General features: G+C 34.2%; 1 protein-coding gene across 3 annotated transcripts in view; it reads left to right on the top strand.

Moving 5' to 3' along the window:
- FBXO11 (F-box protein 11) overlaps window positions 1-23949 on the top strand; it is a 123352-nt gene that overhangs the window by 55222 nt on the left and 44181 nt on the right. The window contains exon 1 of one of the 3 annotated variants that reach the window (XM_074205488.1): window positions 10346-23875. The exons of the other annotated variants lie outside the window; for them this stretch is intronic. The gene's annotated coding sequence lies outside the window, so the exon portion shown is untranslated. Of the gene's footprint in view, window positions 1-10345; window positions 23876-23949 lie in introns of those variants that run through there. 3 annotated transcript variants of the gene reach the window in all.

The raw sequence follows: 23949 nt of genomic DNA, 5'->3' as shown, positions 1-23949 counted from the left end.
CCCATGTTAAGATCCTTTATTGTTGAGAGCTTGTCCTCTGTAATTAAGGATCAGCTAGGTGCTTGACTTAGATTCAGGAAGACTTTTCTTCCTGAGTTCAGATCCTCAGACACTGACAAGTTGTGTGACTATGAGCAAGTTATTTTGTTAGGTTCTTGCCAGACTAGCTTACCCTTACCCACATGAACGTTGAAGATGCAGGAGACAAGGATGGCAAGTTCTCCAAGTTCTTATTTACCACAATACAAGTGCTTAAATATCTTCTCCAGTCCCTAGTCCACTTCCACTCCCACTCCCGTGGCACTCTCCAATCAACCAATCAAATAATGCTCTGGTGCTAGAGGACACCAGGTGATAAGTTTATAGTACCCCCACACTCAACAGTCCCTTACATTACTTAACCCCATTTGCCTCAGTTCCTCATCTTTGTAAAATGAGCTGGAGAAGGAACATGCAAACCATATCAACTATCCTTGCCAAGAAAACTCGAATGAAATCACAAAGAGTCAGACAGGACTGAAAAATGACTCAAAAGCAACAGAAGTCCTCTAAATGCAGCCTGATGTCACTGTTTTTGTTTTGTTTGCCATATCACATGACTTTCTCATGTTGAGCTTACAATTCTATTTTTTTCAGACAACCTGTTCTGTAATCATTCGTCCTCCCATCCTTACTTGTGAAGTTGATTTTTTTTTAAAGCCAAGTACAGGACTTCACATTTATTCCTATTACATTTCATCTTAATAGATTAAGCCCAGTGCTCTAACCAATCAAAATTTTTTTGACTCCTGATTTATCCAATTTGTTAGCTCTTTCTCAGCTTTGTTGTAGGAAGAACCTTTAAAGCTTCTTGAGTTAAATGCCTTCTGGGAGAGATGATGACACCATTGACAAACAATACAGTGTTATTGTTTGTTTTTCCTCCAGATCTGTGCTTTAATTAAAGGTTGTACATGTTGGTGAAGGCACTCATTCAAACTTTTACTCTAAGTTTGCTTTACACACAACTAATTATATAGCAAGTTGGTTGGTTGACTTTTAATTAGAAGGTGGGTAAGGGCAACTGATAATGACAACAAGGAGGAAAGAAAAAAACCATAGAAGTCAGAACTAACAAAAGCGAAGGATTTGGGGGTTATTTTATGTAGAAGTTAACCTTATATAACTCCTCAATGGATGCTGAGATTGTTATTCCAATAGAATTGTATAATAATTGAGAGTCAGTATGGCCTAGAATAAAAAATTAATACATGGCCAAATAGAAAGATCTAGGTTCAGATATTACCTCAGGTACCTAAACTCTGACCATTTGATTCAGTTAAATTATCATATTTCAGGCATCTCTTAGATTACAATTTATAGACCATTTCATTTGGTGGTTTCTACAGTGAAGAAATATTTAAACAAAATAACAATTCTGGGACTACTTCTAATAATAATAATAATAGGACTTCATTTTGATGAATAACCCAAGCCTTTTTAAGTTTATTTTTTAACCTTAAAAAAATTTGATATACTTTTTTTATTTTAAAATTTTTTAAAATTTATTTAAAGTAATGGGGTTAAGAGTGACTTGCCCAAGGTCACACAGCTAGGCAATTATTAAATGTCTGTGGCTGGATTTGAACTCAGGTCCTCCTGACTCCAGGACAGGTGCTGTATCCACAGTGCCACTTAGCTGCCCCTGATATACTTTGTAAGAATTTTATTCATTTTGATATATTTTAAACAGAAAGTGAAATATACCTTTTCGAAAGATTTTCATCCAGAATGGTTACACATTTTAAAAATTTTGAGTTCCATATTTATTCTTCTATATGACAGCATACAATTTGATAGTTTTTTCCATATACAATCATGCAAAACATATTTCCATATTAGTAATTCTGTAAAAAAAAACACAAAAAAGTTAAAATAATATATTTCGATCTGCATTCAGATTCCCATGAGTTCTGTCTCTGGAGATGAATAGCAGCTTTCTTTCATAAATCTCTCAGAACTATTTTGGATCTTTGTATTGCTGAGAATTGCTAAATCATTCACAGTTGATCATTGTATAATTGTACTAAAAGTGTGCAGTGTTCTAGTTCTGCTCACTTTCAGTCAGTTCAGGTAAACCTTCTTGGGTTTTCTGTTTATCGATTTAGGAATAATTTATATTATTACAAATTTGACTCAGTTCTCTATGTATTTGAGAGGTGAGATCTTTATCAGAGAAACATGCTGTAAAAAAATCCCCCCCCTCCAGTTTTCCACTTACCTTCAAATCTTGGCTGCATCAGTTTTGTTTGTGCAAAATCTTTATTATTTAATGTAATCAAAATTATCCACATTATATCCTGTAATGCTATCTCTTATTTGGTCAGAAATTCTTCCTATGTTCATAGATCTAACTGGTAAACTAATGTTCCCCCAATTTGCTTATGGTATCACCCTTTATGTCTAAATAATGTACCCATTTTGACCTAATCTTGATATATGATTGAAATGAGTTCCTGCCAAACTGCTTTTCAGTTTTCCTAGATAGTGAGTTCTTTCCCCCAAATGTCTAAATCTTTGTGTTTATCAAACATAAGAGTATTGTGGTTATGTTCTACTATATATTGTATACCTAATCTATACTACTGATTCACAAAGTGGTTAAATTTTTTTAATGTGAAAGAGAAGGGGATTTACTATATTTTACCTGCCTGAAGGTAGGAACTAGGTTAGTTGATCTCTTCTTCCTTGTCATTGATAAGTTTCATGAAAATAAATGCAGTTATCTGGGTGATAATATACATTACTCATTGTCCAGTTTTTCTTCAAGATGTTCTTTAGGGGGCTGCTAGGTGGTGCAGTGGATAGAGCACCAGCCCTGGAGTCAGGAGTACTTGAGTTCAAATCCGGCCTCAGACATTTAATAATTACCTAGCTGTGTGGCCTTGGGCAAGCCACTTAACCTCATTTGCCTTGCAAAAAAACTAAAAAAAAAAAACAACAAAAAAAGATGTTCTTTAGAAATTAAAGTCAATTTTAACCCTCATTCATACTCAAGCAAAGTTGTCAATCTGTTAGGAAAAAATAAATCCTCATAATTTTTACTTCCTCACCCTATCAATATGTGCTTTAGAATCTTGCAGTTGACAGGAATCTCAGAGACCATCTAGTCCATCCCATGTATAACAAAAGTCACTTCTGTAGTATACCAAGTGGCCATCTTTGTTTGAAGACATGAGGGATAGAACCTTTCTGTTGTTTAGACAATTTTTCCTTAGAGTAAGCTGAAATAGCCCAGTTTACAGCTTCCACCCATTGTTCCTAGTTCTTCCTTGAAAGCAGAGTTCCAACCTAGCTTTTCAAATACTTGAGAATAGCTTATCCTGTCTTCCTTTCTCCAGGGTCAATATTCCTAGTTCCTTTCTTTGTCAAATCTTTTTATGAAAAGGCTTTTCACTATCCTGGTTTCCTTTCATATTATTGTTCTTCATCAAGTATTGATTCAGAACTGAATGCTGTTCTCTGGATGTTGTCTGACCCTATAGGGCATTATACAGTGTAGATCATTTCTCATGTCCTGAACATTATTGTCCCTATACTATGGCCTCAGATTGTATTAGATTATTTTTTTGGCTGTCAAGTTACACTTTTGACTCATCTCAGACTTATAGTCTGCTAAAATACCCAGATCTTTTCCAAACTGCAGACTAACTGATGCTTCTTTATCTCTTATTGGTGATGGTGAGTTTTTAAAAAATAAAATGTAAAACATTAGATTTAGCTCAGTTTTCTAGCCTGTCAAGATCTTTTTGGCTCCTCTGCCATTTATGTTAGCTTGCTCTGTCCCCTGTAATTTGGTAATGTCACACCACAAGGATCATGAATTTAGACCTGAAAGAGACCTTAGAACTCAGAGTCCATGCCTTTTTTTTTTCTGATCAGGAACTAGAGTAATTAAGAATCTAGAGTAATAAAGTGATTTATTCACCATCTCAGTGGAAGTCACTGTGGAAGTCACAAAGTCAGACTTTGAACCTTTAATTTCCCACTGCAGCAATCTTTCCACAATACCACACTGCCTTCATGCTGGCCTTTAGCCATGTTGATTAAAAAAAAAAAAAGAGTACCACAAGCCTCCGAGGGACTTCTCTGGGACATATATTTCAGTATTAAAGTCAAGCCATTTGTGATTTTTCTTAGGTCTTCACCAGTTCTGAATCCATATAATTGTATTGACATCTAGCCCACATTTCTTCTCTATAGAGGAAATTGAGAAGTAAACATTTTCCAGAAAGGTTCAAAGTAGGGAAATAAAATTTCACTCTTTAGTTTTCAACTAAAAAAATAACATTGATTAACCATATCTTTTCTTTTAAAGAAAATAATTGTGTTTACTCTATACAGATATGTATATGAGTGTGCATTTCACTAAACTAAGCTTTCAGATTTTTTTTTTTTGGACTGTGGTTATTTGCAGTTATGGTTAATTTAATAGTACATTTAAACCTCAATTGTTAGTTTATTTTATATGAAAAGTATTTATGGCATCAGTTCAGATGTGTTACTATTTAAATCACTTTTTTCCCAGCATTCTTTATTTTTACTGAAAAATTGAAGTGTTTATATAGTACCATTTTTGGACATATTAGATGACAACTTTAGGACCTCATAATATACTTTTTGCTGATTTTCATTGTTTAGAATGTTCTTATGACAGGTGACAGTCTCAAATGATTTTTTTGACACTATTTGTTGATATATCTTAATTTTATTGGACAGTGAAGGCTTTTAGATAATAGCTTTTAAACCATTTTTTCCCCTTGAAAATGGCTGTTTTATAGGGGCAGCTAGGTGATGTAAGTAGAGCACCAGCCCTGGAGTCAGGAGGACTTGAGTTCAAATCCAGCTTCAGATACTTAATAGCTGTGTGACCTTGGACAATCACTTAACCCCCACTGCCTTTCAACCCCCCCCAAAAAAAATTGGATGTTTTATATAATTTAAAAAAAAATAAGATTCTGATTTCTTCCAGTAGAAGAGTTTTTGTTATAGGCTAGCTTATTTAACTTATTACCTGAAGAACATAGCATAAAAATTACGTTGTTATACATTATTTAGAGACCCCTAATGGTTAGACACTAATTTTTCATTACATATATTCTCAGATTAGTAAAGGAAAAATTTCTTTACTCTTGCAATAAACCTCTTTCCTTTCTTCAAAAAGAGTAATATCTATTCCTTAAATCTTTCCATTTTTGTAGTTCTAGAGTTAAATATGTATTCCCAAGAAATACTTGTTCTACATTTAGTCTTACCCAAATTCTTAAGAACTCCCTTGAGTCTTTTACGGAGCCTTTCTGGTACACTGTAGAGAGTTGCTAGACTTGGAATTAGGTAGACCTGAGTTTGAGTACTTATAAATCATGTTTGCAGGATGATTTTTTAAAAAAAAAAAAGGAAGAGAGAATAAAAGAAAGCCATTGTGTTTAAAAGAAAAATGAGGTGATAACTAGAGGAGATGGTAGGGAGAAAATGAAGGTTTTATAAAATGAGTAGGAATTAGGGAAGGATTCAGTAGATAGGAGATTGATGATTGGGGAGAGAAGAAAGGGGTATGTATAATTGAGAGCCATTTAAGGTTTCTGAATACACATTTTAGGAAACTGAATTTCATAGTGAGAGACAGCATGTTGAGGTGGATAGAGAGCTGTCCCTGAAGATGGAAAAACCAAGACTGAAATAATTCTTCTGACACACTAGCCATGGGACTCTAGTCAAGTCACTTACTATTTCAGTACTCAAGACCACTTTCTAAAACTATCTTACATAAAAAGTGTCTTCTTGCCTTGGGAGGATTTTTCTGACTGAGAAGTTCCCTTTATGAGTGAAACCACAGATCCAACTACTAACTTTCTCTCTCATTTGCTTGCTGATTTAGGTGAGATGGGAGATAGGAGTCAGAAGATTTGTTTTAGGCATATGAATGATTGTTATTTTTTTCTTGTCACTTTTTGCATTCAAATGAGTATTGTCCTAAAGCATGGACATTATTATTAGACTCCATGACCTGTATGAGGGACCAGAAAAGAGTGTGAGGAATGGTGAGACAGGTAGAGAAGCAGGACAGAGCGCTGTCATAAAACCTCAAGAGGGTAACTGGTAGTGTTGTGTGCTTCATAGTGATCAAAAAAAGATGATTGATAACAGGCCACAGAAATCATTAGTAACTTTAGACAAAGCAGGGACAGTTGAATGAAGAGATTGGAACCCACATTGCAGAGGTTCTAGGCACCAGTATAGACAGCCTTCTCAAGGAGTTTGGCTGCAAAGTGAATGTGTCAGGAACAGGTACATCAAGTGTAGTGGTACTTTCAGTCCATTATAAATCAAGAGAATGGTCTTGTCATCCCTGCAGAAAATAAGGTAAATGGAAAAGAGAATGCATGCTGCCTAGTTATGACATACAATTGAATAACAATCTGTTACGCCCGTAATTAGATATGTTTGGAATTCCTTCTAGAGATGAATATATAATTAGCTAGTTCCACAAATCATTTCAGGTTGTCTCAAATTTAAAAAGTTATATAGTTCTTTCAACTATACCAACTGTTCTCCATTGCAAAGACTTATCTTTTTTTTTTAACACTAATATTTGTGATGCTGAGTGACTAACTAAATTGAAAGAAATGGAATAATAAAGGACTTACATGACTAGGAAAAGAGGTAGACATATTACAAGTGAAAATAAGGGATAATAGCTGCTCTCCTGAGTTGTGTACTGATACATAGGATATTTAATGTTTTGTTCTTCATTCTTGAAGAAGACCATGACATCAGGGAAGAAGACCATGACATCAGGGAGGTGATATCATGACAAGCACATTAATTAGATTGGGGGGGGGGGGGCAGCAGCTGTGCTAAGTCACCAGCCTCACTTTCTCCTCCAGAGTCATCTGTATCCAGTGGCCACTTGTGAATCAGGATTATTGGAGATGGCCCTGAATTTGAGGCAATCAGGGTTAAGTGAATTGCCCAAGGTCACACAGCTAAGTGTATCAAAGTGTCTGAAGTCATATTTGAACTCCTGTCCTCCTGACTTCAAGGCTAATGCTTTATCCACTGCACCACCTAACTGCCTTTACAAAGGATGTTTAAAGAACTAGAGAAGAACCTCCAGTGTATTAATAGGTCCTCTATGGAGAAATATAGGGAAAAAATTGCACAAGAATATTGCACAAGAATCGAAGGCATGATTGGTTAGTGATCTGCAGTGGTATGTATACTAAATCACAGTTGCATTCAGATATTAAGTGTGATGAAAGAAATTTGTTTAGTGATTAGTATATTTTGATTTCAGGTAGTATGAAGCACAATGAAAAGTAACATTGGTGACAGTATAAATAAACTATAAACTTTTAAAGTAGGTGGATAATAGGGCAGGTAACACCCCCAGTTCTAGTACAGTTTCCATACAAAGTTTATTTCCTCTTCTTTGTTCTATTGTTTTAAAAGCATTTTTCATTTTATCTGCCATTTTCATTCACCCATTAGCCTTTAGTGTAAAGTAATACTGAATGTATGTGTATGTATGCATGTGTGTATATACTTAAATATGTTTGTATATGTGCATATATAATTTTAGGTCATGTTTAGTATCCTCATGGTAATATAAATTTATACTAACTTTTTTGGTTAATTATGAAAGATTTTGCTTCAGACAGAATCTGGTTTTTCCTCCTTTTTACAATTTTGGTTTATTGTTGATATGGGTTGAATAATCTCTTGCTTTAATTTAGCTTTCCCTACATTTGAGTCAGTGATCTTATTCTATATTTCTATTTTCTTTGTTTTGTTTGTTTGAAAGTCTTTTGTTATGTTCTCTTTCATTGATCATTAAATTAATTGCATTTATATCTTTTAGGGAAGAAGGTAGATTGCTACCTCTGATTTTCAATATTAACTAGAGAAATTGAGATGTAGTTCATTGCATGGCTGTACCATCAGCTGATGGTCTTTGGACTATAATCATATTTGATTTTTCTATTTTGTGAAATGAAAATGGTGGTAAAAGTATTTTCTGTACAGTTTTCGTATTCACTTTAAAAGTATTTTACTTTGAAGCTGAAGGGAAGTGATTTCTATCTTCAAAAAGATTTGAAGTGACTTTTTAATATATCTACCTCTTTGTAGAGAAGTAAGATTATGATACATACTCTTTTTTAATACTAAAAAAAAGATTTTATTTTAAATTTTATAATTTTTCCCCCAATCTTGCTTTCTTTCCCCCACCCCCCACAGAAGTCAGTCTGTTAGTCTTTACATTGTTTCCATGGTATACAATGATCTAGGTTGAATGTGATGAGAGAGAAATATAACACATACTCTTGCAATGGAATTATTAGAATTTAATGTTATAAGGGGCGGCTAGGTGGCGCAGTGATAGAGCACTGATCCTGGAGTCAGGAGTACCCGAGTTCAAATTCGATCTCAGACACTTAATTACCTAGATGTGTGGCCTTGGGCAAGCCACTTAACCCCATTGCCTTACAAAAACCTAAAAAGAAAAAAAAAAGAATTTAATGTTATATATTTTTATTCTCACACCTCCTCCCTGCCAGGAGTTATGCTTTAACATAAGTAATAACCAGACATTAAAAACAATTGTTTTTCTCCATTTGGTTGTGTTTTTAATAGATTTTTATTGTTACAAGTCCTGTAGTTATTTTTTTGGTCACTAGATGGTCCCCCCTGCATGGTTAGTCAACTAAATGATGACTGAGGTAGGCATTTGTTCTCCAAGATCTTCCAGATATGAGCAAAAATACTAGTGAAAAATCTGGAAAGTTAGAATAAGGGTTTTTAAAGGAAGTATCAAATACAATGTTTTCGGTGCCTTATGAACATTGTAGGAACACTGCCAGGGATCTTGAATTATTTAGCTTCTTGGTATCCAAATCTATAATTTCCTGTTTGTATTTGACATCCACCCAGTTTCTTGAGGGGATAGTTCATTCTCATTGCTGGACCTTCTCTAGAGTTCTCCAAGTAGTAACAAAGATGGAAAGAGGTACTAAGTGTGGGATAATCAATGTAAAGCTGGTAGGAATTTTAGAGATGTTGAGAGGTCAACTCTCTCTTTGCACCCTCATCCCCAGTTTTGCTGGTGAGGAAACTGAGAGGAGTAAATACTTAGTGTACCTATTTTATGCTATGCCCTGTGCTAAGCTAAGCCCTGGAAAGATGAGGTGACCCCAGGGACATAGAACTAATAATATTCTGAGTTAGAATTCAAATCCTAGTCTTCCTGCTTCCTTGTTATCAACTTTTAATGGAAGTCTTGGTCTTTGGTGTTCATCTGAAATCTATTCTTCTCACTACATGCTATTCTTAATACATACCAGCCTACTTAAGCACAGTAGGTATTTTTCCTTTATTGTTATAGTCACTTGTAATTTTGATTTTTTTGTAATTGTAATGTTCCATGATTTTTGAAGAGGACCTTGACATCAGGGAGGTGATGCCATGATAAGCACATGAATTGAATTTGAGTGAGGGGTGCTGTTGTGCTAAGTCACCAACCTCACTTTCTCCTTTATAGACATCTGGGTCCAGTGGCCAGATATGGATCAGGACAACTGGAGATGGCCCTTTGTGCAAGGCAATTAGGGTTAAGTGATTTGCCCAAGGTCACACACCTTAGTACAATATCAAGTAATGGAGGCAAACATTTGAATTCTTGTCTTCCTGACTCCAGGGGCAATGCTATATCACTGTGTTATCTAGCCACCCTGTTCCAAGTGCCCTACAGCATCTCCAGATGAATACAGCTATCCAGGAGGGGGGAAAAGGATTTTTGTTTCAGAGAGTGCTTGAAATTTTTGAAAGTACAGTACTGTTTCCTAAATGCAATATGACCTCTTTCTTCCTCTCATTTAATCCTAGGCTTACATATAATGATGAGTTCAGTGGTTTATCTGAATACCATAGCCCTATCAAGAAATTTTTTCCTTGTTTTTTAATTCTCCAACAGAATTTTGATGAAATACTATTGTACTATGAGAAATGATGAACTAGGATAGGTTCAGGAAAACCTGAGAAGACTCATATGAACTGATGCAAAGTAAAGTGAACAGAACCAGAATAACACTCTACATAGTAACAGTAACATTAAAATGTTAATTAACTGTGAAAGACTTAGCTGCTGTCAGTAATATGATGAAAAATGCAGTTCATTTCCAGAGAGAGATATTTAACCCTAAGTACAGGTTGAAGTATATATATATATATATATATATATATATATATATATATATATATATATATATATATATATATATATATTTTTTTTAGGTTTTTGCAAGGCAAACAGGGGTTAAGTGGCTTGCCCATGAAGTATATTTTATCCTACTTCTTTTATTTTTCTTTTCTTTTCTTTCTTTTTTGGCATGTCTAATAAGACCATAGACTTTTTATGACTTCATATGTATAATGGATAGCATATTTTCTGCCTGCTTAATTGGTGGGAGGCAATAATTTGGAACTATAAATTAAAAAATAAACATTTTTTTTAAAAAATGTTTCACAATCTGGAAAAAAAACACCTTCCTTATTGGACTGTTATCTAACAAATAAAAACATTTAAGTGAAATCAGCTGAGATATCTGTCAGCCCATGAAGCGTTTTTCCACCCACATTGACACTCCTTTACCTTCTCTCCCAGAGGGAGACATCCCAGTGCGACTGATCTGGGTTTTAGTATTTCCATTTATGGGATTTGTAGTCCTACAAGCTTTGGTTTCTCAGTTCTGTTTTCTTCACTTAGTTGTTTCAGTTGTGGCCCACTCTTCATGACTACATTTGATTTTTCTTGGCAAAAATACTGGAATTGGGGGTGGCTAGGTGACACAGTGGATAGAGCACCAGCCCTGGAGTCAGGAGTACCTGAGTTCAAATCCAGCCTCAGACACTTAATAATTACCTGGCTGTGTGTCCTTTGGCAAGCCACTTAACCCCATTGCCTTGCCAAAAAAAAAAATACTAAAAAAGAAAATACTGGAATTGTTTGCTAATTCCTTCTCCAGCTTATATTATAGATGAGGTCACTGAGGCAAACAGGATTAAGTATCTTTTCCAGAGTTGCACAATTTAGTCAAGTGTCTGAGGTGGATTTGCAGTCAGGTCCTCCTGATTCCAATTCTAGAGCTCTATTTACTGTGCCTCCTAGCTGCTCATACATTACTTCATATATGTCTTCAAATGTTTCTCTAAATTCCTCATAGCTTTCATTTTTATAGTGCAACAGTATTCTATCATTCCTATACATATATACATTTGTGTGTTTTTACTTATACACACACTTTCTGCATTAAGCCTTTTGGGAGAGGAAATGTTTATGCCCGGAAGGAATATTCCTTGGTTTGAAAGAATAAATAATTGGTAAATTGCTCTATACTTCAAATTGTTTTCTAGAATACTTGAACCAATTTATAGATGCACTAGAAGTGTGTGCATATATTCCCATAAACTTTCTGATACTAACTTTCCATTTTTTTAAAAAAAATCATCTTTAAAAAATTGATGACACTTGAACAATGATTTAATTTGAACTTCATTTTACTATTAATGATTTTGAGTTTAATTTTAAATAGTTAATCGTTGGGATGCCTTTTGGCCTTATATATCTGTATCATTTGTTTTATTTTGAATATCAGACTTTTCCAAGGATTTGGAAAATTTTCCCCAAAATTTACAGCTGCTTAGAGCTGCCTTAATTTTGCTTGTACAAAAGATTTTAAGTTTTATATGATTTAGATAATCTGTTTTCTCTTTTATGGTCATCCTCTATTCTTTGCTTGATTAAGGACCATTAAATTCTTCCTACATGGATTATTTAGGTTGACCATTTGAATGATAATGAATGGTAGAAGTTTAATAGGATTGCTCAAAATTGGAATGGGCTGCCTTGAGGGGCATTTGAAATGTTCAAGCAGAGAGTGAGTGACTACTTATAATGTATGTTATAATGAGTATTATTTTAGAATTAGATTAAACTGCTGAGAGTATCTAGTAATTTTTGAATTTTTATAATTTTTATGATTCTATATATTTTGTTCTAGGGCTTGACATAATCATTACAGTATCATTGATGAATTTGTGACCTCATCATACATAGTAAAGATTAAGTCCTTTTGTGATCTAGTAAAATTTATGAACCCTTTCTCAAAATAATGTTTTTAAAGGCAGAAAATTGGATACATAAGATTCCAAAGGAAATCAATTATATTAAATACAGATATTAAAATTTAAAAAAAATAAACATTCTACATGCCCCAGGTTGAGAACCACTAACAATAGGGACAACTAAGGTGGTGCAGTAAAGTCAAGAGTACTGGAGTCAGGAGGAGCTGAGTTCAAAACTGGTCTCAGACACATAATAATTACCTGTGTGACCTTGGGCAAGTCACTTAACCAACTGCCTGTAAAAAAAATACTAAAAAAATAAGAGAACCACTAACAATAAAGGAAATTCCTCTCCGTTTTTATTCTACAGAAGACATTGTTCATGAGAGAAGTGAAAAACTTTTAACATATATCACATATTATAATTATTTTTAAGACTTTAAAAATTCATTTTGCTCTTTCATCATAGCTTAAAAAACAATGACAATTTGATTTCGCCTTAACAATACTTTAACCATAGCTGACCCCTAAACCTTTTTAGTCAGGTGTTTGATTGTGAAAACATGTATAGAAATAAATTTTGATAGCTTGCCTGTTCACTTCACATACCTTCATTATAAGTATACATTGCATATTTCATTTTCATATAACTTTTATAGAGATGAACGGTAGGTGTCTTGAGCCATGATTTTTTTTCAATTAATTTAATATCTTATTCTCAAATATCTTGAACATTGATCCTGCACTGCTTTGAAAATGGTGATTTCAGGCAGAGCTGCTTTCTTTCACTTATACTTAGTCTGATCCAGCTGTCCTTCCTAATCTCATTTCCAGTTTCTCATTTAGTATATCAGGGATTGAATCCATCCAGTTTCTCATTTAGTATATCAGGGATTGAATCCAATGTTGTAATTTTATTATCATAGGTGATGAAAATAGGCTCGTGTTGAAATTTTGATAGGTTAAAAACATATTTTCTTTCTCTCTGGAAACAAGAAGTATATATTAAAAACAAATATAGCATAAATATGTAGAGAGAGCAGTCAAATACAAGGAAGTTGAGAAGGAGGGCACTAGCGGGTGAAGGGTGAGGATTAGGGGAAAAGCTAGATGCAAAAGATGGTGCTGAAGCTGCATCTTAAAAGGAAAAGTGGAATTCTTAAAACCAGGGTAAGGAAAAGAATGCATCTCAGGCACAAGGGACAACTAGTACAGAAAGGGAGATATGAGGAATAGAGAAGGAGTCAGTTTGGCTAGATCCCATCCAGTGTGTTGGAGTAAGTGATGTCCAGTGTGGAAATACAGGTGAATTTTAAATTTAAATTTAAATAGAAGTGTTTGTATTTGATTTTAGAGGCAATAGAAAGCCACTGGAGTGGACTGAGTAAGGGAAGATACAGTATAAAATCTTTTGGCAGCTTTGTGTAGAGATATAGTGAAGTGATATGAGACCTGTGGCATAGAATCCAATTAAATCATTGCAATAACTTGGTGAGACATGAAGATCTAAATAAAAATAGTTGAGAAGAGAAAAGGGGGGTCTGTTGAGAGATATGAAGGCAGAAATGGCAAGATTTAGTAACTAATTGAATAAATGGAATGAGGGAGAATGAGTAATTAAAGAATATTCCAGTGTTAGGAATTGGGAGATTGGAAGGATAAGAGTTGCCTTGGACAGCTAAAGAAATTTGAAAGATGAAATGATTTAAGGGGGAAAATAATGAATTCAGTGTTGTACAAGTTGAATTTGATATACATGTATATGAGAGACATACAAGCAATACATCTACTTAGAGCTAATAGAAGCCACTTTACTGAGAGAATATATAAGCTAAGAAATCCCATGACAATATTGGGAGAAAACTCACCGTTAGTAGGCAGGATGTGGATAAGGCATCAGCAGATTGGAAAGGAGAGAGGAGTGTTCTGAAAATATTCCAAACCAGTCTGGCCTTTGGTTGTGTCATGTCACTATCATTCTTCTTGGAAGAAGATTCCCTGTTTGCTGTGTTCCTTTGTGAATTTCATTGTTCTAATTACTTTAAATCATTTAAATCTATGTAAGAAATGGCTATAATTTGTATTGATGTATTTTCCTTTGTTCGTTGTGTGTGTGTGTGTGTGTGTGTGTGTGTGTGTGTTTACTGAAAAAATATCTTTTTCAACAAGACAGGTTGGAGTTACTTTAACTGCAGTATCTTCTCATCTTTTCTGGATTTTAATATTGATTTGGATTTTTACTCTAAATGCTTCAGTGGTCTTATTGCACACAGATAATTCAGCAATTGCTTCAATGTTGGAAACTGGTGATTTCTGTTTTCTTAAGAGATAGTGAAATTCATTTTTAAATGGAATTTTTAAAAAGTTATTTTTACTTCTGTTGTGACCCTGTGCTCTAATTTACAAATTATCCATGCTTTGTCAAAAATCTATTCTGTAAATTTTGTAAAAATTATACACTTTTAATTCTTCTGTGACAGTCTAAAAATTTTTCATTTAGGGCATTGGGAAATACATGAGTTGTGATTGTTTTTTAATAACTATTTTAAATTTTTTATAAAGAATAAAACTATGTGCATTTATTTACATGACAACTATCAACTAGATAGTCTAATGGAAATATACAACATAGTCAAAAGACCCACGTAACGTCAAGTTTTAGTGGTTTAGTTGCATATTTATAAATTATGTATGATGGCAGACATTCTTTAAACTCACCTTGACTCTCTCTATTACTCTGCTTTCTTCCTCTTCTTTCTGGCCTTCCTATGAGCTCATTTCTAAGCTGGCCGTCCTTTTTTTTTTTTAATTTTTAATTTTTCTTCTACTTATTTGTGAATTAATTTACGTGAATGACTAAATCTCTGTACTTTTTATAGTTCTACTTTTATCTCTAACTACAATTAAATCCATTCTCACATTAGTATTTCTTTCAAAATCCTCACTATTCTTCTAATTACTTAGGCCTTCATATCTCCCAATAGACCCCCCCCCTTCTTTTCCTCTTCTTAGCTAATTACTCATATAACATCATAGACGTTAGAAGTCATATAGGGGCCGCTAGGTAGCACAGTGGATAGAGCACCTACCCTGGAGTCAGGAGTACCTGAGTTCAAATCTGCCTCAGACACTTAATAATTACCTAGCTGTGTGGTCTTAGGCAAGCCACTTAACCCTAATGCCTTGCAAAAATCTAAAAAAAAAAAGTCATATAGTTTAACCCTCTCACTTTAGAAAAGGATACTGGGGAAGAAAGGTTAAGTTACTTGTCCAAAGTTATATGTAGTAAAAAGGACAACTGGGTTTTGATCCCAGGTCTTTTGCCTCTATATCACAAAGGGCAGAAATGCCAGCTTAGCAGAAGGCACTTTGAGGGAGAGTCTGAATGCAGCATGGGCTACCTCTCAAACCACCACTATATTGCTACCATTTCCCTTCAACCCTGAACACAAGAACCTTGGGAACAACAGTGCCCTGAAGACCAACTTTTCTAGCCTGGCTCTGACATTACCAAGGGGCAAAATCTTTATAGAGAGGGGGCTTTCTGATCACTATCAGTAACAGTTGTTGATCAGAAGTCTTGAGAATAATGACCTGAAGGAGGAGGAGGCATTAAAATTGACTTCGAATCTCCACAACTGAACAGTGCTTTCCACCTAATAAATGCCCAATTTGGTTTCATTCAAATTCAGCAGTTTTTGCTTCGTATAGTTCAGTTATCAAGCATTGTCAGTTGCTCTTTTACAGCATTTCTTGGATTTATCCTTTCTTTTCCTTGCTAATTGACCCTGTGTTATTCCATGCTATTATTTCATACAGCATGATGAGTTTTTTTTCTTTTTTAAAATTTAAGGCAATGGGGTTGAGTGACTTGTCCAAGGTCACACAGCTAGGCAATTAAGTGTCTGAGACCTGATTTGAACATAGATTCTGACTCCAAGGCCAATGCTCTATCCACTGAGCCACCTGACTGCCCCAAGAGATAGACTTTAAATCAGGAAAATATAGATTCAATTGCTGTCTTTGACATATATTCTAGCTTCATCCTGTCTGGTCAGACTTAATTCTAGCTAAGTCTAGTAGCTGTCCCAAAAATAATTTATACATTTCCTTTACTATCCTCACTCCATACCTAAAATACTCCCCCTCTTTTCTGCCACATTGTACTGGCTGACTCTTTAAGTTACAATGTGTCACTTCCTTTATAATACTTATGATGATCTCAGTTCATATTAGTCTTGTCCTTTTCTGAACTGTTGCAAAATGTAGCATCTGATAAACTGTTTTCTTCTAAGACAGTTAACTCCTTAAGGCAAGGACCCCATCCTAGAAAATTACTGTTCTTCTCCAATAATGTCTATAAGACTAATCAAGTACATAGTAGATCTTCAAATACTTAATCAGAGGATTGACTTGTTAGAGATGAAAACATACACAATACATCCAGCCTACCATTCTCATTATTGTTAGAGACTAATGAAAATCAAGGGAGATTTTTTTCTGCTACTAAATCTATCTAATGGGGGCAGCTAGTGTGTCAGACCTGGAGTTAGGAAGATCCTCTTCAAGAATTCAAATCCAACCTCACACACTTAATAGCTGTGTGACTCTAGGCAAGTCAGTTAACCCTGTTTGCCTCAGTTTCTCATCTATAAAGTAACCTGGAGAAGAAAATGGTAAATCACTCTATATCTTTGCCAAGAAAACTCCAAATCAGATCAATCATAAAATGTCAGACATGACTAAAAAAAATGACTAAACAACAACAATAAATATTTATCTTATAGGTAGGTTTAGAACATTTATTAAGTGCTTACTCCTGGAATTACAAACAAGCAAGTTTAGCCCCTGCTTTCATGAAGTTTACATCTTAATGAAAGAAGATAATACAAAAGGAGGGGATAGGAGGCATCATGGTGTGGAGATGACTGGGAAATTATATAAGAGGCTTGGTTCCTGCCCATTCAAAGTGAAAATTTATTTTTTAGAACCCATGTCCCAGATGCAGAATTCAAGAATTTGGTGGAAGTTGGGGGTGAGGGGGACCCACGGGGAAGTAGAGAACAGAATAGGGGCAGCATTGTATGAAGATTTCTGGTAAGATTCCTTAACAGGTTTGTAACCAGGTGGAATCTATTTAGACAAGTTACTTTGAAAATAATAGTTCATAGGGCCATTAGATTGAAAGGGATTTTAGAGATCCTAAGCTCTCTTGTATTTTACAGATATCAAAGTAACTTTCCACTGATAAGTTCTGTAACATGACAAAACAGATTTGATTTATTCTGGCTAGACTTTATACTTCATACGTAATTTAAGGGAAGGAAATTAACTGCTCAGTGTCTTGCAGGTAAGATTTAACAACCAAAAATTCAAGCTCAGATTCTCAGCCCAATCTAGTGCTATTTCCAAAATTCAGTTTATCATAATAATAAGCAAAATAAAAAGAAAGCATCAGAAAAGAAAGTCCATCGTTTACTTTTGAGAACATTTTAAATTAGGGAGTCCTTTAATCTCTTAGTTCCTTAGTTTGCTCATGTATATTGATGATACAGGTCCCTTCTCTATTTTATAAAGGTGTATGTGTGTGTTTTCAGAGAATTCATTAACTTTGTATTGTTTGTTGAAGGATTTTTTTTCCTGTCAAAGGAAGCACATTCTAATTAGCTTATAAGTTTATAGTTGTATTTCTAATCACAGATATGTAAGAATAAATCAAATCTGTTTTGTCATGTTACAGAACTTATCAGTGGAAAGTTACTTTGAAAACAATCCAAAATATTCTGTGGAAATGAAATTAGTGATATATGAAATTATTATGGATTTGTGTACTTGTAAAAATATATAAATATCTAGTATGGTGTCTGTAATTGAAATTTAGGTTGATTTACATGATCTGAATTTAATTCACTAGTATGAACTAAACCTGGAGTATTCATCTTTTTCTCTTCATTCTAAATTCAGTTCAGTTTGACAAATATTTATTAGGTGTCTACTGTGGATAAGGTTTTATACTAGTCCCTGCCTCCAAGAATTTATATTTTACTGATTATTAGTTATGGCTATGATGGTAAATTTACTCCAACGTATAAATATCTCTAGATTACTTTGCTATTTACCCATATTTTGTGTTTAATATGTAGATACTTTAGGCCAGCATAAGTTTTATTGAAGGTTCTCTTAGATACTGTTTCCCCATCAGTTCCTCTTTTCATTTATTCTTTCTCTGTGTTTTGCCGAGTCTTTGTGTGGTACCAAACTTGTCATATCTCTGAATAGTATTCTTCCTTCCCACCCCCCATTCTCCCTTTTCAAGTCATAATCAGCCCAAATAAATAGAACTTGAAAGTAATGAGACTTGTTTGTGAAATTTATAAATTGGTTCTAGTGGCATTTCCAAAAAGGAGAATTTGAATAATGGTAATATTGTTTGGACAAGTATCTTGCTTCCCATTCATAATTTTATAGCCACTGATTTATCTTCTTTTCTCTTTTATACAATTCATCCTTCAAATTGTGGCGATAATAAAAATATTGTTTTATGCAGATAATTCTACTGTTTAAAACCAGTACTTCCAAAATAAATAAATTATAAATTCTTTAAGTTGTGTTTGAAATTCAAGGCCCACCATTTGTGATCCAACTTGCATCTCAAATTTCATCTTGGAATCTCAGAGTTGGAAAGCACCTCAGAATTTATCTAGACACATCTACCAGAAACAAAGAAACCTCTTTACTATAAGTCAGAAAACTGGTACTTGAAAGTCTCCAATTTCTTTTGTATAGAGTTCATTTTTAGCAAATTTTTCTTAGCCTAAATTTGCCCCTTGCAACATCTGTATCTTTCTTGCCCTGATTCAGGCATCCAGAGTGATGTCAGTGGTCATTCTTGGCTTTGTATCATCTACAATTTTGATAAAGATTCCATCACTGCCTGTATCCAAATTAGTGATAATAATACCCAGGGTATTATACTAGAAATATCCTTTAAATTGGACTATTTTTTTTTTGGCTTGAGCTATATTAAGTCTTGTTTGAAGTCTACCTTATTTGTATGATCATTTAACCCACATTTTTCCATCTTTTCCCCTAAGAATAGTGTGATAAATTGCCAAATGTTTAGCTAAAATCTACTCTTATCTTTGGCAATCCTCTAATTATCCATTCAACTCTAGTAACCATCTCCCTCTTCCTCACCTCCCTCCCCACCCTAGAAATGAAGTGTGACTTGTTTGTAGTGAAGCCTGATTTTTTTTGACTCAGATTGCTTACCCCTTTAATGAATTCTAGAATTTTCCAGAATTTTCAGACAAAAAAAATCATTGACATATAGATACTTGTTTTAATCCAATCCTGCTGATTTGATTACCTCTTCCATTCTACATGATTTTTCAAAGATCTTTGACAGTGGTGCTATATAGTCTAGTCAGACTGTCTTACTTGCTGTTCTTACACAAAACATTTCCGCTTTCATCTTTGTGCCTTCCTCACCTCTAGTTCTTTGAATAACTAGAACCTTTCAGAGTTCAACTTAAAAAAGTCACCTTTTACTTAGACTTTCTCTGATTTCCCCCTCCATCTCCCACTCCTTCCAAGGCAGGGGTTGCCTTGTCCTCACAATTGTTTTATTTTATTCTTAGATATTTTGTATGAACATTATACATGTTGTTTTGGCCTTCTCAGCTTCTCATAGAATGTGAGAACAGAGAAACTGTTTTTCTCTGTATATTCCTATTTCCTAGCACATGAAGTGTAGACTACAACACTTGACTAACAAGATTCTCATGCAAAGGAAACAGTAAAAAAGAATTGCTAAAAGGGTGTTGTGTGTTTATGATGGGTCAACATGTAGCAGGAACAAAAGAAAAAGAATGGAAAGCCAGGATGATTTGACTGGTCAAAAGCCCTCAGTGTATTGAGTGGATTTAACAATCCACTAGATTATGTAAGGTCATGAATGAGAGCACAAGGTTGAACAGAAATGGATAGATTCCTAGGTGGAAGTTCTGTGTCACAGAAATCACACATCTTTTGGAGTCTCAACATTTAAAAACAAAGCAAAACAAAAACCACTACCTTATTTGTTGTTTTAAGATTTTTGTCATCTGACCTGGGAAAGACATAGCTTTAAAAAAGCCAAGATCTCCCACTATATCCGGGACTGTCTTCAGTCATCCTAATCCATATCTGTCCATTGGACCCATATGGCTCTGGAGGAGAAAGTGAGATGGGTGACTTTGCACTTGCACCCCTCTCGTTTTGAGAACAAAGAAGAAACAACAGCAGCTGCCACTCATTGTTACTAGGTAGGCCTATGCTTTTTCTTTGTTCATTGTTTTTCCTTCCAAGAACAAGGTTAGTCAACATACTTTATTTCTGCATTTACAATGGCCTTTTTATAATCTGTCTTTTTTGTCTTCATCAAAATTATTTCTCTTTTGTGTCTTCACAGTATTATTATTTTGAGCTTTCCAATTTTCCTAGGGTGACTTTCTGTGTAGAATTTTATAATCCATGAGATCCTTTCTTTGAAATTTTTTTCTCCAGAAATATGTTAGGCATGACCTGACTTAACTTTCTTCTATGATAGTTCTTACGATGGAGATATTTCTTTCAATAGTCTCATCACTGTCACTCCAGCAGCCATTTAGTTCCTCTTTGTTGGTAATCATAGTCCACCAGAATCTTCCACTACCCCTCTGAATCCTACAGTAAATAATTTCCTTCCTAAAAAGTCACACATATTCTTAGTTTTATGTCTACCAGCCAGCCTTGCAGAGATGCATCTAGGCAGTTGAGAATGTGAGTATGAAACTCAGGAGAGAAGTCTGTTTGAGTTTGCAGAGAGAAGATAGTTAAAAATGAAGGAGTTAAGTAGAGGGAAGAAGAATAATTAAAAAGTTCTATATTCAAGGAGCCGCTAAAGGAGATAGAAAGAACAATCCAAGGTTTAAAAAAACCCACAACAGTTGAGTGTACTACAACAGAAGCTAAGGAAATAAGTTTGGTCAAGAGTGTCAGTGTGCCCCTCTTCTCCCCCAAAGAAAGAAGAGTGAAGAGCATCAAATTTATTAGATTTGGTAGTTAGGATGTCATTTGTGACTTTTGAGCAAATAATTTGAGTTCAGTGGGGCAAAAGTTTGAAAGTAATTGAATGGTGAGAAAACAAATTAGTAGAGAGGAATGGCGAGAAATTTAGCAATGAAATGAAAAGAAGTATTTTGTTTTGAGATTGGGAGATACTGGAGCATGTTTATTGGCAGAGAAGAAAGTGATAGTGGTGAAAGAATTTTAGATATATTTAATAGTATTTTTATTAGAAAAAGATTTGTCTGAATAAACTTGACTGTGGAGCCCTCCAAAAAAAGAAAGAAGATTTAACAACTTTTTTAAACAGTTAAATCCTGCAGTTTTTACATAACAGAATAAAATTTTTAAAATTATCTTAATGTCACTTGCTTTATAAAACTTTTCCATAATTAAAGAAAAGCTAAGGTAGTCACAGCTGTGTTAGAAACAGTTGTCAGGCATGTATCTCTGCCATGAGACTAGGAACTGTTTTCAAACACAGTTGTTACTAGCACAGATTTTTGTGTCTGACCGCTGTGGCAGGTTGTTAAGTGGCACAATGTGTTTGTACTGCATATAGAAAAATTAATCCAGCACGTGGAATACTCATTAATACCATGAGGATTGTTGGTTTTGTTTTAGGTAGGTTTTTAAAATATCATTTTAAATTGTATTACAAATTAAGAACATATGAATTGATTCTGTTGAAATATATCCTAGTATACCTTTTGTCTGGTGGTGCTTTTTAATACCAGATATATTGACTCTAATACTTTCTATGTTGTCATAATATAGATCAGCAAGAATAAAGTATAATATTTTTTCTAAGTTATTTTCAGACTATTTCACTTATCAACCGATAATTTAAAAGTGAAAAGCTGAAAACCTATATTTGTGTTTTCTTTAAAGTTCATCTGAAAATGAAATATGCTTTATCCTTTCAAAGTACTAATAAAAAATTTAGTGAAAATATCTATAATTGTAATTCCAATAGGGGTTCTAGTTCTTTTTGACAAATAATGAGCATTTTAATACTAGGTGAAATGGTTCTGTTCTTTGTTTCTCCCTGCAAGTGTTTAGATTATGATGTGAAAATTGGGTATTAGTCTCCTAAAATCAGATTTGAAGTTGAAAAACTATAAATATGAAAACATCTTTAAATAATTCAGATTATTTTGTTAGATTTTACTTTTAGACTGTTTTATTATAGGAAACTTTAAATCCTCTTTGGAATCTAAGTTTTTAGAATAATGCCAGTTTGGGACTGCCATTTATAATTATTATCTACCTTAGTTGTTGGATAAACTGTAAGTATATGGGAAAACTTTCTTGATGTTAGCAGCAAATACAAATAAGATTAACTTGTATAGTGTTTTGGACATATCTGTTTATACTAGATTCCTCCTTTCCTTATCATATTCCTTACTCTCTCCTTAAGCTCTTGAAATCTACATCCATCTACTACCATTCTGCTAAAATTGCTCTCTGTGTTTCTGCCTTTCAGCCATTCGCATCTGTTGAGATAGAGGAGTTTCTAATATCCCAGGACACCTGTAAGATGAACTGCAAGTGTTTTTGTTTTATTTTTTAGGTGTAGGGCTAGGCACAAAAGAAAAGATTTGAGGACCAGCCTTTTATGATAATATGTTTATAGGATAAAAGAATTGATGTTTTCCTCTGGTTTCTATTTTTTATGGGGGGTGGCTAGGTGGCGCAATGGATAGAGCACTGGCCCTGGAGTCAGGAGTACCTGAGTTCAAATCTGGCCTCAGACACTTAATAGTTACCTAGCTGTGTGGCCTTGGGCAAGTGACTTAACCCCATTGCCTTTGCAAAAATCTAAAAAAAAAAAAAAAAAAGATTTTTATGGAATATAGTATTTAAATAGAAGCAAATAGCAGGTTTCTTTTTTAATGAACCTTTAAAACCATTTAAGAAAGCTGCAGATCATAACTACCTGTGCACTTAAGTTGAGCACTGTCACATTAAAAATACCTTCAATGTGTAATCTGTTTTTCACATTTGCCATTCTTTTCCTTTACAAAGAATAAATATTTATTGAATATTTACTATATACAAGATGATTTATAGATGTTCAAAACATTCTCCTTACCCTTAAGGAGTTAAAATAAAAGGTACCAAAATTCTGAAACCTTTGACTCCCCCTAAATATATATCCACATCCGAAATGCAGGGAACACTGAGGTATATTTAAAACTAACTACTCTCTCATTTGCTGGCTTCAAAGGTTTTTTTTTTCCTCCCTTACTTTATAATTTGCTAGAAAAACCTAGGATCATGGGATATTGATCTAGAGGTAAAAGGAACTTTGGAAATCAACTAGTCCAATCCCCTCATTTTTATAGATGAGGAAACTGAGGCCAAGAAAAGTTAAGTGACTTTCCTAATGCCACATATATAAAATCATTTGCTCATTATCATAGGACTGGCAAGAGCAGAAAATTCCTGACTCCTTTTCTAATTCTTTCCACAGTAGCATGCTGCCTCATTTCTTGCACATTTTACAAGTATGTGCAATTCAGTGTACCATCTTCATATACCAAACTAAGACCTGCTCTTTTCTGGCCCTGATGAGGTGATACATGATTTTGCTGCACTTCAGGGAGACTCTAAATCTCTTTAAAAGGTGTTGAAATTTTTGTTTTATCTTTTTATAGTGCAGCTAATAATCACCATGTTAGAAATACTAAACTGGTAAAT

This window comes from Macrotis lagotis, chromosome 1 (assembly GCF_037893015.1).
Source record: "Macrotis lagotis isolate mMagLag1 chromosome 1, bilby.v1.9.chrom.fasta, whole genome shotgun sequence".
Taxonomy (NCBI): domain Eukaryota; kingdom Metazoa; phylum Chordata; class Mammalia; order Peramelemorphia; family Peramelidae; genus Macrotis; species Macrotis lagotis.
Note: the sequence above shows the minus strand (reverse complement) of the source record. Positions and strands in the feature narration are given on the sequence as shown.